The following is a 15,620-nucleotide window of genomic DNA, read 5'->3' as shown; positions in this document are numbered from 1 at the left end:
ATTTAAGCCCATAGAAATGTTCATTCATGTTTTTCATGTCTGCTACTTGCTGCATGAAGGACCACTGACTCTGTTGTATTCTGGATCCTATGAGCTTCATTTGAAGCTGTCAGTCCTCGCAGTAGGAGAAACTGAATTATTGCTCCTACCCTTTGCTTCCTATCTTTGAAAGCTTATATCTATATATATTGGTTAAGAGGAGATAAGAGTGATCTTATCTCATAGAATCAACTTAGGTTGGAAAAGACCTTTAAGATCATCAAGTCAAATCATTCCCCAGCACTGCCAAGGCCACCACTAACCCATGGCACTGAGGGCCTCATCTACACGGTGTGTGAACACTTGCAGGGGCGGTGACTCCAGCACTGCCCTGGGCAGCCTGTTCCAATGCCTGAGCATCCTTTCAGTGAATATTTATTTCCTAATATCCAGTGTAATAGATATTTTCTCTAATATCCAGTCTATCCATGGCTGCTTATTTCCTTTAGACGCCTTTTATTAAAACTCCTAAAAACCCATGAACATTTTATGTAGTGGGTTATTGGTACCCTCAAGTTAAGCCATTAAAAATCAGGAGATCTGTAAGATGCAGAGAACCAGAACTGAGATTGTTTCACCTTCCTTCAGCAAAGTTTTAGCCAATCTGTTTGCTTCACACATCAGGTTTGTAAGTTTGGAATTCTCTGGATCTCTCCTGGATCCTCACAGTCTTCACATCCCAGGCAAGTTTTCAGGGAAGCATTGCACATTGCTGTTAATAATTCAGATAGTTAATTTTTCATCTTCTGTGATGCTCTTGGGTGAATAGATCTGAATAAAACCTTGCTGTTTTGTCTGTGTTTTTTCTGTCTTTTTAAGCTGTACCCTATGTCCAATTTCAGGCAGGTTCTTTACTGAATCCTCAAAGTAGATCTGGGATGTTTATCACCCCTTTTTTCTTCTACAGTGCAAAGAATCCACTTGGCTGCTCTGCAGTGACCTTTTCCTTTGTGAGTGATTCTTGTATACAGTTGCTATCAGTCGGTCTTACAGACTTCTCACCCCCGACGTGTTGAAAGAACAATATTAGTTTGCCTTCAGTGGTTGCTCCTCAGTCTCCTTTGCTCTGCCTTGATGTATTCTTACGTTTAATCTGCCAGAGTTACTGATTTCCTCTGCTATTTTGGGATACAGCGTTAGCTTTTTGAAGGATGCCTTCTTATTTCTAGTAACAGCCTTTACCCTTCTGTTCAGACATCCTTGCTTACTTTTTTCTCCGTTGTAAAAGAGTGGCAACACCAGTGGCATGTTCCCTTCTCAACACCTTTCAGTGCTTTCAACACCTGTAAAGATTTAATTCCTCTAACTTCCCTTTGAAACTAATTTTAAGAGCTTACTTTCACACAGTCCTGCTGCTGAATGTGGGCAAAGCTTTGGCACACTGCTTGGTTCCTGTTGCTTGCATAGGGATGTTGACACAAGGTAGATCATGGAATCTGCTGCAGGATATTAACTTCATGGTAAGATAGTGAACTAGGTTTTTATATCAACCCAGGGGTTACCTATATTCTTCTGGGATCAGTAACTAGCTGCTGCTGTCAGATGTGACCTTTGCTCTGTCTCCGTGGAGGTGACTGATGTCATAGAATCATAGAATGGTTTGGGTTGGAAAGGACCTCAAGATAACCAGTTCCAACCCCCTGCCATGGGCAGGGACAGCTCCCTGTGATATAGATTCATAGATGGAGCATTGAAAGCCAGTACAGGAGCATTGTATGCAATACTGGCGTTTTCAACATAAGAAGGACATGGAGCTGCTGGAGCAAGTCCGGAGGAGGCCACAAGGATGATCAGGGGCTGGAGCACCTCCTGTATGGAGCCAGGCTGAGAACACTGGGGCTGTTCAGCCTGGAGAACAGAAGCTGTGTGGAGACCTCAGAGCAGCTTCCAGTGTCTGAAGGGGACTACAAGAATGCTGGAGTGGGAATCTTCATCAGGGACTGTAGTGATAGGACATGGGGTGATGGGTTCAAACTGAAACAGGGGAAGTTTATGTTGGATATAAGGAAGAAGATCTTTACTGTGAGGGTGGTGAGGCGCTGGCACAGGGTGCCCAGAGTAGTGATTAATGTTCCATCCCTGGCAGTGTTTAAGGCCAGGTTGGACAGAGCCTTGGGTGCCACAGTCTAGTGTGAGGTGTCCCTGCGCATGGCAGGGGATTGGAACTGCATGTTTTTAAGGTCCTCTCCAACCCAAACCATTCTGTGATTCTATGTGTGTCAGATGTGCCTGAAACCATCTTACATTCATACTCTGCCTCTCCACCAGTCTCCCGGGACCTGCAAGAGGTAAGGGAGCATTACGGAGAACATTGCCATAGAGTTCCTTCTCTCTGGTTTCTTTTCCAGGAGGGTAATTTTTGCCTCCACACACAGGACCTCTCTTGTCTGTGCAATTGATACCCATTTGGGTTGTGACCACTGGCTCCTCATCACTTCTAATCTTCCAACTACCTTTGCATGTTCTAACAGTGAACGTTATTGTGTTATATATTTAATAGGTGATAACTTCATTCTGATGGATCCTGCAATTTTGCTCCTCTCTTGCAACTGGTCTTAATACCTTATTGATGAGGGTTTCTATGTGATTTCTCTGGAGGAAGTGGAGAGGGGACAAAAGAAATGAAACAAGAACCTTTCAATGTGATTTAAACTTTATGATGACCTGGAAAGGAGACACAGAGTGAGGGAGTTTTAAGGATATTGCACTGCAAAGCCCAAGAGCATATGCTTTAATTAAATTTAGCAGTTGGAATCAGCTCCTCCCCTTGGATCTGAATGGATGGCACATAGTCTGTGATCATGGAAATTCGCTTTCCTTTGCCCTTATTTATGTTACTAAATCTCTCCTAAAATTTCTCAGTGTCGTGACTGCATATAGCAATAGTGGGAGCAAGAAAGAAGACAAGATATCACATAGACCCACACAAAGCACTTTGGCTAGCGAGGTGCTCATGGTACAGGTTGCTGGTACTGATTGGATCTGTTGCTGCTTCTAGTAATGGAGATGAGATCCACATGAAGAAACTTTAGCACTTAGGTCCTGTTTGATGAGGAAATGGATGGTTCCTCTACAAAACTACCTGCAGAAACATTTGTGTCCATAAATGCCAGCTCTTTTGCTATTAAACATAAGATAAGATATCCAATGTTTTCTCCTATGTGTTTCCAGAGGGCTCAATGGGGCTGAGCAATTCTTGACAGCGCTTGGTGAGATGCATGACATTGGCACTCTTTTTTCAGACACCCCAGTGAAGCTCATCTCAAAAGCATGTTCTGGCCGTGAGTAATGATCACCAATGACACTGTCTTGACTGTCTAGCAATGCAAAATCTGTCCTTTATGTATTATAATAGGGATTAGCGTGCCTGCTTAGGGTGGTGGGTGGCTTAGGCTCAAGTCTCTCAGGTTGGGAGGTTTCCAATCTGCCATTCCCATGTCCTAGAAAAATGTGCTAATCGTGCAGCTGGGTTAAAGCTGTTTTCCATCCTGTTAGGCAAAGCTGTGCCTTTGTGCAGAAAAGAGGCCTTCAGGCTTCATAAAGCCAATGATGGAACAGCCAAAAAGAAACATGACGTTGTAGCACGTTAATGAAGGGATCCTAGGCAACCTCTTGGAAGAGAGGGTAGAAAGGGTGTAAAAATGTACTGCAGAGGGCCTTTACAGTGAACACAAAACGCTCATGTTTGATGTGATAAAGAAGAGGGAAGTAGTGGGGGGATTTTGCCTTGAATTTCCCTAATCCTGACTTGGAATAGCTTTCTTCCTAGAGGGTGTCCCACCAAATCACGGAAATCACCCCCCTTAGGGGATGCCCTTTGTGATGTTGATGCACCTCATCCTTGCTCTTGAATAGATTGCCTAGGGATTGTAAGATTACTTTGTCTTTCCTCTTAGAAATGAGGTTTTCCTAACTATTGTACTGAGGAAGGGCTGTATGATTTTTAGGAGAGGTTTTATCACTGATTCTTTTCAGGCTGAACATCCTTTTTAATAAATGACATCAATTCTAAATACAAATAGACCCGGTTTCTCATTGTACGAGCTTTGTATGGTTTATTGTGTGAGTGGGAGAGATTAGCACAGGTCTATGTGGTGCCTCTAAGTGGAGGGGACACACTAACACTGAGATTTGGCCTTGCAACCCTGCGGCATTAGACCAGGGGTTGTGCTGTGATTTCTGGGCATCTTTTTGTGCTTTATACCCACATTTAATGAATTTTGTTCTTTAAAATGTGCTAGTTATTCAGCTATTTAAAAGCTCTTGTTGATGGCAGAGCTCCAAGGGAGACGCTTCAGCTGCAAAAAGGCAACCACAAGGTAAACTTTCCTCTGTTTCAGAACTGAACAGATGCTCTGGTTTGTGGCCAGGAGGGTACTATATTATGGAGAATCCCTATGGAGATTATGAGCTTTTTCTTCTGTTATGGAGAATCCCTATTGTCCTGGGTTCAGCAGTAGCAGTCATGTTTCTCCTTCTTGGTAGCTGGTGCAGTGCAGTGTTTTGACTTTCGGCCTGGGAACAGAGCTGATAGCGATGTTTTGGTTTGGCCAAGGACTTTTTGAGCCTCATGCTCTGCCAGGGAGGAGGGGAAGCCGGGAGGAAGCAGAGACAGGACACCTGACCCAAACTGACCAAAGAGGTATTCCATACCACAGCACGTCATGCCCAGGAGGTAACTGGGAGTTAGCCGGAAAGGCTGGGAGACTGCAGGGTTGGAGGAGGTATCGGTCGGAGCTTGGTCGGGCTTGGGGGGCGAGTTATCGGTCAGCTGGTGCTGAGGTGTTGTATTCTGTTCCCTTGTTATTTCCTTTATCATTATTATCACTGGTGGTAGCAGTAGTGATTTGTGTTATACCTTAGTTACTAAACTGTTCTTATCTCAACCCGTGGGAGTTGCATTCTTTTCGATTCTCCTCTCCGTCCCTCTGGGAGTAGGGGGAGGGAAAGAAGGGGGGGGGGGGGGGGGGGGGTGAGTGAACGAGTTACCTGACTGGGTTTAAACCACGACACCTATGGAGTATCTTACTGTATTATGGAGAATCCCTCCATCCTGAAATAGAATTGGTGATCACAAGAAGGGTGAGCAGAAGGTCAAGGGAGGGGATTCTTCCCCTTTGCTCTACTCTTGTGAGACCCCACTTGGAACACCAAATCCATCTCTGGAGGCAACAACACAAGAGGGACATGGAGCTGTTGGAGTGAGTCCAGAGGAGGCCACGGAGATGCTGCTAGGGCTGGAGCAGCTCTGCTCTGGAGCCCATCTGAGAGAGCTGAGCTGGGTCAGCCTGGAGAAGAGAAGGCTCCTGAAGGGGAGACCTTAGAGCAGCTCCAGTGCCTAAACGGGCTACAGGAAACCTGGAAAGAGGCTTTGGACAAGGGCCTGTAGGGACAGGACAAGGGGAATGGCTTTAACCTGCCAGAGGGGAGACTGAGATGAGCTCTTAGGCAGAAACTCTTCCCTGTGAGGGTGCTGAGGCACTGGCACAGGGTGCCCAGAGAAGCTGTGGCTGCCCCATCCCTGGCAGTGTTCAAGGCCAGGTTGGACACAGGGGCTTGGAGCAAGCTGCTCTAGTGGAAGGTGTCCCTGCCCATGGCAGGGGGCTGGAGCTGGATGAGCTGTAAGGTTCCTTCCAACCCAAACCAGTCTGGGATTCTGTGATTCTATGATCACTTGTAGTGAAGAAGGACAGATGAGGATGGTTAAGAAAGGGCATCTTAGTGCCTAGGCTTAAGCCAAGTAGCAAGCAGAAGGGTTTATTCCATCTCCTTAAATGTCACCAAGAATCCAAATCAACAATGTATCTCATTAAGATGCCATGTCCCATAGTTTTGCATGATGATTGGTGTTGATACTCTGATAAATAACCCTGCCACCACTGATCAAATGGGGCTGTGCTTCAACACTGGGTCAGCTGCATTTCAGTCTTGCTCCAAGGTTAATGTGAAGTCAATGGAAAGACTTCCGCTGAGTCAATAAGCTTTGGATCAATTTCCTATGTCAGGTCACAAAGTGCTTTTGAATGATTTATGCTGAAAGCTTGATATAAAATCAAAATTCATGTTTTCATTTACTTGCATATCATGAGAATGTAACTCTGGGGAGATATTGTTTTACTTATTTACCTAACTTATTTAGAGGTTGGAGCTGAAGCCCATTGATCAGCTGATTAAAGAATGCAAAATCAGAGTGGGGCTGGATCCCTCATTTTAACAAAATAGTGTATCCATCTTATTTTTCTTGGGCAGATTTGCTAAAATGAGATAAAAATCTTGTGAGACCCCACTTGCAGCACTGTGTGCAGTTCTGGTGTTTTCAACGTAAGAAGGACATGGAGCTGTTGGAGCAAGTCCAGAGGAGGCCATGAGGATGATCAGGGGCTGGAGCACCTCCTGTATGAAGCCAGGCTGAGAACACTGGGGCTGTTCAGCCTGGAGAAGAGAAGCTGCATGGAGACCTCAGAGCAACTTCCAGTGTGTGAAGGAGGCTACAAGGATGCTGGGGAGGGACTTTGTCGTGGTTTAAACCCAGTCAGGTAACTTGTTCACTCACTCCCCCTCTTCTTGCCCTCCCCCTACTCCCGGGAGGATGGAGAGGAGAATCGGAAAGAATGCAACTCCACGGGTTGAGATAAGAACAGTTTAGTAACTAAAGTATAACACAAATCACTACTGCTACTACTAATGATAATAATGATAAAGGAAATAACAAGGGAAGAGAATACAACACCTCACCACCAGCCGACCGATAACTCGCCCCCCCAGCCGGACCAGGCTCTGACCGATACCTCCTCCAAGCCCGCAGTCCCAGCCCTTCTGGGTAACTCTCAGTTCCATCCTGGGCATGACGTGCTGTGCTATGCAATACCTCTTTGGTCAGTTTGGGTCAGGTGTCCTGTCTCTGCTTCCTCTTGGCTTCCCCTCCTCCCTGGCAGAGCATGAGACTCACAAAGTCCTTGGCCAAACCAAAACATCGCTATCAGCTCTGTTCCCAAGCCGAAAGTCAAAACACAGCACTGCACCAGCTACCAAGGAGGAGAAAAATGACTGCTACTGCTGAACCCAGGACAGACTTTCTATTAGAGACTGTAGTGATAGGACAAGAGGTGAAGGATTCAAACTGAAACAGGGGAAGTTCAGGTTAGATCTAAGGAAGAAGTTCTTTACTGTGAGGGTGCTGAGGCACTGGCAGAGGGTGCCCAAGGAAGTTGTGAATGCTCCATCCCTGTCAGTGTTCAAGGCCAGTTTGGATGGAGTCTTGGGTGGCATGGTCTAGTGTGAGGTGTCTGTGCCCTAACAAGCATAGGTGACCAATTTGTGTTTTATAGAATCACAAATGGTTTGGGTTGGAAAGGACCTTAAGATCCTGCAATTCCAACCTCCTGCCATCGCCAGGGACACCTCACACTAAACCATGTCACCCAAGGCTCTGTCCAACCTGGCCTTGAACACTGCCAGGGATGGAGCATTCACAACTTCCCTGGGCAACCCATTCCAGTGCCTCACCACCCTCACAGTGAAGAACTTCTTCCTTACATCCAATCTAAACTTCCACTGTTTAAGTTTTAACTTGTTACCCCTTGTCCTATCACTACAGTTCGTGATGATGAGGGACTTTTACTTAATAGAAAAGTGGAAGTAAGCAGCAGAGGATCTTTTGCAAAGAGCAAAAAGTTCAATAGAGGAAACTGCATTTTAGAGCTCAAAAATGCAGGGTTAGGATGAGCATTGCTAAAAATAAATTCAAATTAATCCTGGCAAAGAAAACGACAATGAGGAGCAAGGATTTTTTCAGTACTTGCACATGAAAACAGAAAGAAAAATGTGGTATAAGAAATATAGAGCAGATATTAAACATGATAGCAGAAATGTGACCCTATCAGTTAATGGTCTACTTCAGCTCGGTTTCCTGTAAGGCCTCTGATGGTAGAACCTGCCGAGGACAGACAATATGATGAATGGGAAGAGGACTGTAGACATAGAAATTTCTATTACCAAAGTGGGAACAAAGCTCTCTAAACTAGTTTCATTTAGCTGGGGAGAAGGGAGGAGATATGGAGCTGGGTAATCAGCATGCCTGATACCTGAAAGAGCTGGCTCAGGAAATCACTTCTCCGACTCAAAGCTCTTTAATGAATGTATGAAGTTAGGGGGTGGTTCCATCTGTATGTCAGATAATAAATAGTGTCCATATCGGAGTAGAGAAAAGCAACCACCCAACCCCACCAATGTGCAAGATTTCAAATAAATCCTCAACAGAACATACAAATGAATGAATAATTAAAGAAATGTCCACAAGGAGGTGAAAATAGATCAAGATGGGAGGAAACACGGATTTATCAGAGGCTATTTGTGTGTGGTATCTTGCCTTAAAAAGGATAACTCATTCTTACTGCTGAGAAAAATGCTGTAGACATAATCCACTTAGACTTCAATGAATATCAATATCGTGCCACATGGGATATTATTAACTGGAGAAAATGTGGATCATTTCCAAACTACTAATGTGGTAAGTAACTCCTATTCCAAAACGACCTGGGGTTCTGGAGAGAAGAGAATGTGTAAGCTCACAAGGCAGTTCTTAGTGGAGTTTCACAGCGCTATGTCTTTGGCCTAATCTTATTTAATGTTTCCATTGGTGACCCTGCCTTAAAGAAGAGAGATTTCCTAATGAATGCTGTAGACAGCACAAAGCTGGGAGGTATGGGCAATTCAGAAGAGGATTGGTGTATTAGTGAGGTGAATTGGATGGAGAACTGAAGAATGCAGCGGTACAAAGGGTAAGGTCGTGCTTGTGGGGATTAATAACAAGAGAAGCAGCTATAAAGCTGTAGCTTGTCAGTGGAAAATGAGGGAGGAAAAAGGGCACGTTGTGTTTGTTGATCACAGCATGATAGAGCCCTGGAAAAGCAAACATCCAAGGGAGGCCTCAGCTGAGGTGTTCTCAGGTGAGGTCTTTGATGAGGCTGAAGAGAGGCTTCTTAAGGAACAGAGTACATAATCCTTGGCTCCCACACACAAGAAATATGACTTCAAGCTGCTGAAGTTCATCCAAGCCCATCAGTGGCATGGAGAGGTTTTACGAGGTAGGGAAAGACGAGGAGTGTTTGTTTCATACAGCCTAGGGAATGAAAGCTGAGAGGAAATATGGTTATTCCTTAAATACAAGCGAACTTAAGGAAGGGAGAGCTCTTTAAGCCGCGGGAGAACAGTGATGCAAGAATACAATGGCATACATTGTACATGGATGAATTTAGTCTGGAAAGTCTTAAGAATTAAGTTGGGAGGGTCTGCGACAGTGTCCCAGTCCTGATAATGGGAACAAAAGACCTTAATTTCAGGTAGATTTGTTAAGAAACTGAAGGATACCACCAGGTATGACACAAGCCATAATACAGAAGGGGCTTTGATTGCCCCGCAAGACTCTAGATACACTGAGCACAGCCTTCAGCCCTGAACCGGGATGTCTGCATTTACTGATCTCTGCCTTATAACTTGGCACCTTTGCATCGTTCCCTCCTGCATGGTACAAACCTATCTTGAGTGAGACTTTGAGGTCTGCTCTTGGCTCCAGGCAGGAAGGATTCTACTGATCTTTAGGTGGAGGAGATATCTGTGAGGCTAAATCATAAAATTGTAGAATGGTTTGGGTTGGAAGGAACCTTAAAGCTCATCCAGCTCCAACCCCTGCCATGGGCAGGGACACCTTCCACTAGAGCAGCTTGCTCCAAGCCCCTGTGTCCAACCGGGCCTTGAACACTGCCAAGGATGGGGCAGCCACAGCTTCTCTGGGCACCCTGTGCCAGCGCCTCAGCACCCTCACAGGGAAGAGCTTCTGCCTAAGAGCTCATCTCAGTCTCCCCTCTGGCAGGTTAAAGCCATTCCCCTTGGCCTGTCCCTACAGGCCCTTGTCCAAAGCCTCTTTCCAGGTTTCCTGTAGCCCGTTTAGGCACTGGAGCTGCTCTAAGGTCTCCCCTTCAGGAGCCTTCTCTTCCCCAGGCTGAACACGATCTCATAAATGAGTTGAGCCATGCTCTGAAGGCAACTTTTATTCCACATGGAAACTCTTGGGAGCCCAGGGTGATTCCAATTTAGTTAAAACGCTGCCATCGGGTCAAAAAATGAGCAAGGATGAATCCAAGCAAACCCATTAATACCCAAACTATAACTACATCAGCAAAGAGAAAAACCTTCTCTTTGTATTTTGTACTTCCACCTGCTGGACCGACACTAGGTATTATAGGCAACCGCAGTTGCAATGAAAGGATGTTTGTCAAGATGGGAGGACATCATGTCCTTGCTGAGCTGTCCTTTTCTCTTCCAGCCTCTCGTACTAAACGGTTCAGCAGAACAAGAAGTTTTTCAGTACAAGGGTAGCCTGCTGTACTTGCAGAACACGATTTACATGCTTACACTGTGTATCCAAAGGAAATGTTCAGAACCAGGCAAGAGACCTTACTCAGCAGTGACATTGTACACTCGTTGTTGTAAGGGATAATTTACTCAATTTACTGAGAGAAAGAGATACAATATAAGGTTAAACTTCTCACCTAGAAGCATATATAACCTCCTCCTCACCCTCCTGAAATGACAAAAAGAACCCCGACATGGACAAAGGGAAAATGCATTTCTTTAAAGCATTGATAGTTTACTCAACAGTCAAATAATGAACAATAATAGATAGTTTTAGAGAAGAATCAGATTTATTTCTTCTAGGAAATTTAAAATTAGCTCTCTAAGACCACAGTATCTTACCCACATCAAAGATGCATTACACAGGTTAGTTATAGAATCATAGAACCATTGAATGGTTTGGGTTGGAAAGGACCTTAAGATCATCCAGTTCCAGCCAGTCAGTGGGCAAGTGACACATGGCTGTCCCGGGAAGATATCAGAAGTGTTCAGAGAGCAGCCAAAAAAGCTGGATACATTTTAACATTGATTGACAAAAAGGGAACTATTGGAAGCAAAAATAGTAAATACAATTTAATGCACATGGTCTAGTGTGAGATGTCCCTGCCCATGGCAGGGGGGTGGAACTGAATGATCTTAAGGTCCTTTCCAGCACAAGCCATTCTGTGCTTCTATGATTTACATGTGATTAATGTGTTTCAGGAACCCACATTCAAGTGACAGTCACTGATATTAAATTCTACCAGTATTTGGGCTGTGTCATATGCAAAGAAGTGATCCAGTGAACAATCAGACTGAAAACATCAGTCCTTGTTTGGAGGAAAAGGGATGTGGAGGAGAAAACCATCACCACTGACTCCATTGTATTCCCATAGTGACGAGGGAGGACAGTCCTTGTATCCATGGTGTGTGTAAGCGAGGAATACTCTTGATGTGGAAAAGAATGAGAGATGCTATTGGAAAGGTTGAGTAGTTTAAAAGGAAGGCCAGCAATTCAGAAAGAACACACCACTGTACACACATGCACATATTCAAGCAGAAGGATGCTCTTTGGTGGGAGGACTTGAAGAGCTCATCTGTGCTCTCCCCTGATTCAGCTCCAAGGTGATACTTGGTTATAAGCCAAGAATTCCATGCAGAAGAGAAGAAATAAGAGTACAAAGCAGGGGAGGGGGTACAGTAAGCCAACAAAGTTGAGACTTAATGAAGGAACAAAAGGGATGTTACAAAGAAAGCAGAGATTTTTGTGGGATCAGGTGTCGTTCAGACATTCTGCAGCAGAGTTGAGACTAACAAAAAACATGCCTTTGACCTTGCTAACGTCGAGTTAATCTTTGAAAGGTAGTGATGGATTCTTCAATTTCAATCATTAAACTAAAACCAAAGCAAACCAGCATTCAGAGAAAGCTCGCTCATTGTGCCAAGAGTAGCCCGCATGCCAGAGCTCTAAATAAACAGCCTAAATATACAGGTTCATAAATCTAATGTATGAAATTAAAACAAGGGAAAGGACATTGATTTATTATGTGTTTGCTGGAAAGCCTAAGACTTAGTCTTTAGTTATAATAACGGTGTCCTCTATGCTCCGTACGGGCAGAAGTGCTTGACTTCCATTGTGCTTTTCTTGGTTCGAGTAAATATAAGGTCAGTAGGAAGTGTTCCCATAACAGCAGTTTCTGACCCCACTTTCAGGTTGCTTCTAGGTTCCCATTATAAGTTCACCACTCAGAGTTCCCCACAAGAAGCTGATCTCCTGAACTTCAAGTGCAGCTCTCGTTACAGGGAAAGGATTCTATGGGAAATACCGTAGAAACCATAGAATCATAGGTGGAATCATAGGTTGGAAAGGACCTTAAGCTCATCCAGTTCCAACCCCCCTGCCATCAAATCAAGATAAATCAATAGAAGCATTGGAGAACTCTGCAGTCAGGTTGTGACTGATGTGCATCACATAAGCTTGGCTTCTTACAAAGAGTTAATGAAGCAATAGTAATCCTATACCACGTGCAGATATGCTTTGGTTTATTAGAAAGATATCTTTGTGATTATTGCTAAATATGTTGGGGGGGGTTAACCTCTTCCCCCCCCCCATTTATAACCTCTAAACTTGGGTAGCCCTTGTGTTTATTGTGCAGAGAGAAGGGGATGTATGGGCAGAAAAGCTTTTCCTTTTAGCACTACTCCAAGTCCTAGCTTGCTGGATTGAGCAAGGCTTGAAGATATCAGTAACTGTAAGAAATAAGGAAATAAGAACTAATATTTATAATAAAAAGTAAGAAGCAGCCTTCCAGTATTGGAAAGGGGCCTGCAAGGATGCTGGAGAGGGACTTGTCATCAGGGACTGTAGTGATAGGACAAGGGGTGATGGGTTCAAACTGAAACAGGGGAAGTTCAGGTTAGATCTAAGGAAGAAGTTCTTTACTGTGAGGGTGGTGAGGCACTGGGACAGGGTGCCCAGAGAAGTCGTGAATGCTCCATCCATGGCAGTGTTCAAGGCTTGGTTGGACAGAGCCTTGGGTGCCATGGTCTAGTGTGAGGTGTCCCTGCCATGGCAAGGGGTTTGAGCTGTCTTCATATGGGAAATGCTCCAGCCCCTGATCATCCTTGTGGCCTCCTCTGGACAAAGCAGTCCCTTCTTTGTGTACCAATCCTTAAGGAGGATATGTCCTACCATCCAAACCTTTGTGTACTAGAAAGAAGGGCTGGTTAATCCACAAATCTGCCTCACTCACATCCTCTAAGAGGTTAAACCAGCTCCTTAGAATCATAGAATCATAGAATAGTTAGGATTGGAAAGGACCTTAAGATCATCTAGTTCCAACCCCCTGCTCCTTACATCTTCATGAATCACAGCCTTGCTGTCCTTTGCAGTGAACTAGGAGTTGAATTTGGGCTGTGAACTTTTCTTTCAGCTCTGTCACTCGTCATGATCTTTATCTCCCTAAAACTTTCATGATCCAGATGTTCCCCGTAGGCTTAGATTAGCCATGCTGGTAACCATCCTCACTTTGTACCTCCTAATACCTTTGACACAAGTCTGGGTACAGTAATCAGCACAAGTAAATAGTATCTGCAGAGCACACTTTAATTAAGGGAGTAATAATAACCCAGACTTTGTCACACTGCAACCACCGTTGGGGTTTGCTGCCTATACAGCTCTAGACACAGCTCCTCCTACTCTCCATATGAGTAAACTGCCTGGATTTACCTGACTTATGGCACCCACTTCTGAGGGTCTTTAATAAGAAGAAATATCCTGCCAGGTTGGCAGATAGCTGAGATAAATTATGTGGGAAAGGGAATTCCTTAGTGCCACTCAGTGCCAGCACCTGAGAGACATATTTAGGAGACCGTCTCCATTGCTTTAAATAGCATTATATTAGTTTGAAATATCTTAAAAACCCTGGGGCACCTGATGTGTTTTTCCTTATCCAGGTGGCTGAATTAAAGCTTCGTGCCATCTGTGGTCCGATTCCTCTGTCACATTGGTTGTCACTGTTTCTTCCTCTATATCTTTTCCCCTGAGGGTAGGGAATGCCTTTGAAACTCTCTCAAACCAGCCTCCTCTTACACAGAAACTGCTATAACTCACAAGTGACACCGACAATTAGGAGCAGGCTTGAGCCAGCAACCTGCAAAAGGCATTCAGGACTTTGACCATCTGCTGGATGGTCTTATCCTCCTCTGTTACCTATCAAAGGCAGCACTGAGCAGGATGCTCTGGATGCTTCTCTTGAAAATGAGAAAATTATCTTCTCTTTTAGTCCTTCTATTCACCTAAGGATTGCATCTAAACCTGGATTGCTAACAAAAACCTTTATTTCCCTGCAGTATACTGTGAGACAGCACTTCTGTCAGCACAGTGGCAATGAATACAGTTGTTTCTGGGTTTGGCAGGGGAAAGATGTTTCATTCGGCTTTTCCCTTTTCAAGTGCTTCAGATGGGCAAGGCAGCAGCTTTTCTCCCAAGGCTGCCTCCTTGGTCTAAGAACAGAAGTGGATTTGGAATGCCAGGTAATGCTACCTTCCATCCAAAGTTTGCTGCTGCCAAGAAGGGAGCTTTAAGCTTCGGACATGCGCTGTGAAGGCAGATACTTGTGTGCCGGTGCAGCTATGGATCCCATCATCAAAATGCAGAATAATTCCTTGTGTTAATTGATCTCATGGCCCAGATGACTCCTTAATTTCACATGAATTGCACCTCCAGGCAGCCTAAGACCACAGGTCATTGACTTTGTAAATCCTGTGACTCTCTTAGCAAAGACCTTTCTCAGGGCCAAACATAGCATCATAAAATCACAGAATCATAGAAAGGAAAGAGCCTTAATATCATCCAGTTCCAACCCCCCTACAGAGGTGTTGAAAGACATAAGCCTGAGGAGGATCAGAGTTGCCATCCCACTGGCTGAGTATAGAGAGCACTGGGAGAGCAAGGCCATTGTGGTGGGCACCGGGTCCTGTCCATCACTGGGGTAAGGAGGTCTGTCCATCACCCAGCTTCACTCAGGTTCCTCACTTGAAAGAGGCAAAGAATTTACCCAACACTATTGAGCGAAGGGTATGAAACAAGTTGAGATTGGGGGTTCATTTCTCCATAGTGTCAGCCCAAGATCCTTACTATGAATCCCTCATTTGATCCTGCTTCAGGCTTTTCAGCAGTCTATGCAAACAGTTCGAGGAGCTCTTAGGCCAATGAGGTGAAATTATCTTCTCTTTCCTTAGAACTTATTTCTTGGAGTTAAGCCTCAGGGTGATCTGGAGGTCAATATCATAGGATCATAGGATCATAGAATAGTTAGGGTTGGACAGGACCTTAAGATCATCCAATTCCAATCCCGTGCCATGAACAGGGACACCTCACACTAGACCATGGCACCCAAGGCTCTGTCCAACCTGGCCTTCAACACTGCCAAGGATGGAGCACTCACAACTTCTCTGGGCACCCTGTGCCAGTGCCTCAGCACCCTCACAGTAAAGAACTTCTTCCTTATATCTGACCTTAAATTCCCCTGTTTAAGTTTTAACCCATTACCCCTTGTCCTATCACTACAGTCCCTGATGAAGAGTCCCTCCCCAGCATCCTTATAACTCCCCTTCAGGCACTGGAAGACTGCTCTGAGGTCTCCATGCAGCTTCTCTTCTTCAGACAGAACAGCCCCAACTTTCTC

Source organism: Pezoporus flaviventris, unplaced genomic scaffold (genome assembly GCF_033815535.1).
Source record: "Pezoporus flaviventris isolate CSIRO_AGI_PZ_B2104156 unplaced genomic scaffold, CSIRO_AGI_Pfla_v1 ptg000007l, whole genome shotgun sequence".
Lineage (NCBI taxonomy): Eukaryota > Metazoa > Chordata > Aves > Psittaciformes > Psittacidae > Pezoporus > Pezoporus flaviventris.
This window is presented reverse-complemented; position numbering follows the sequence as displayed.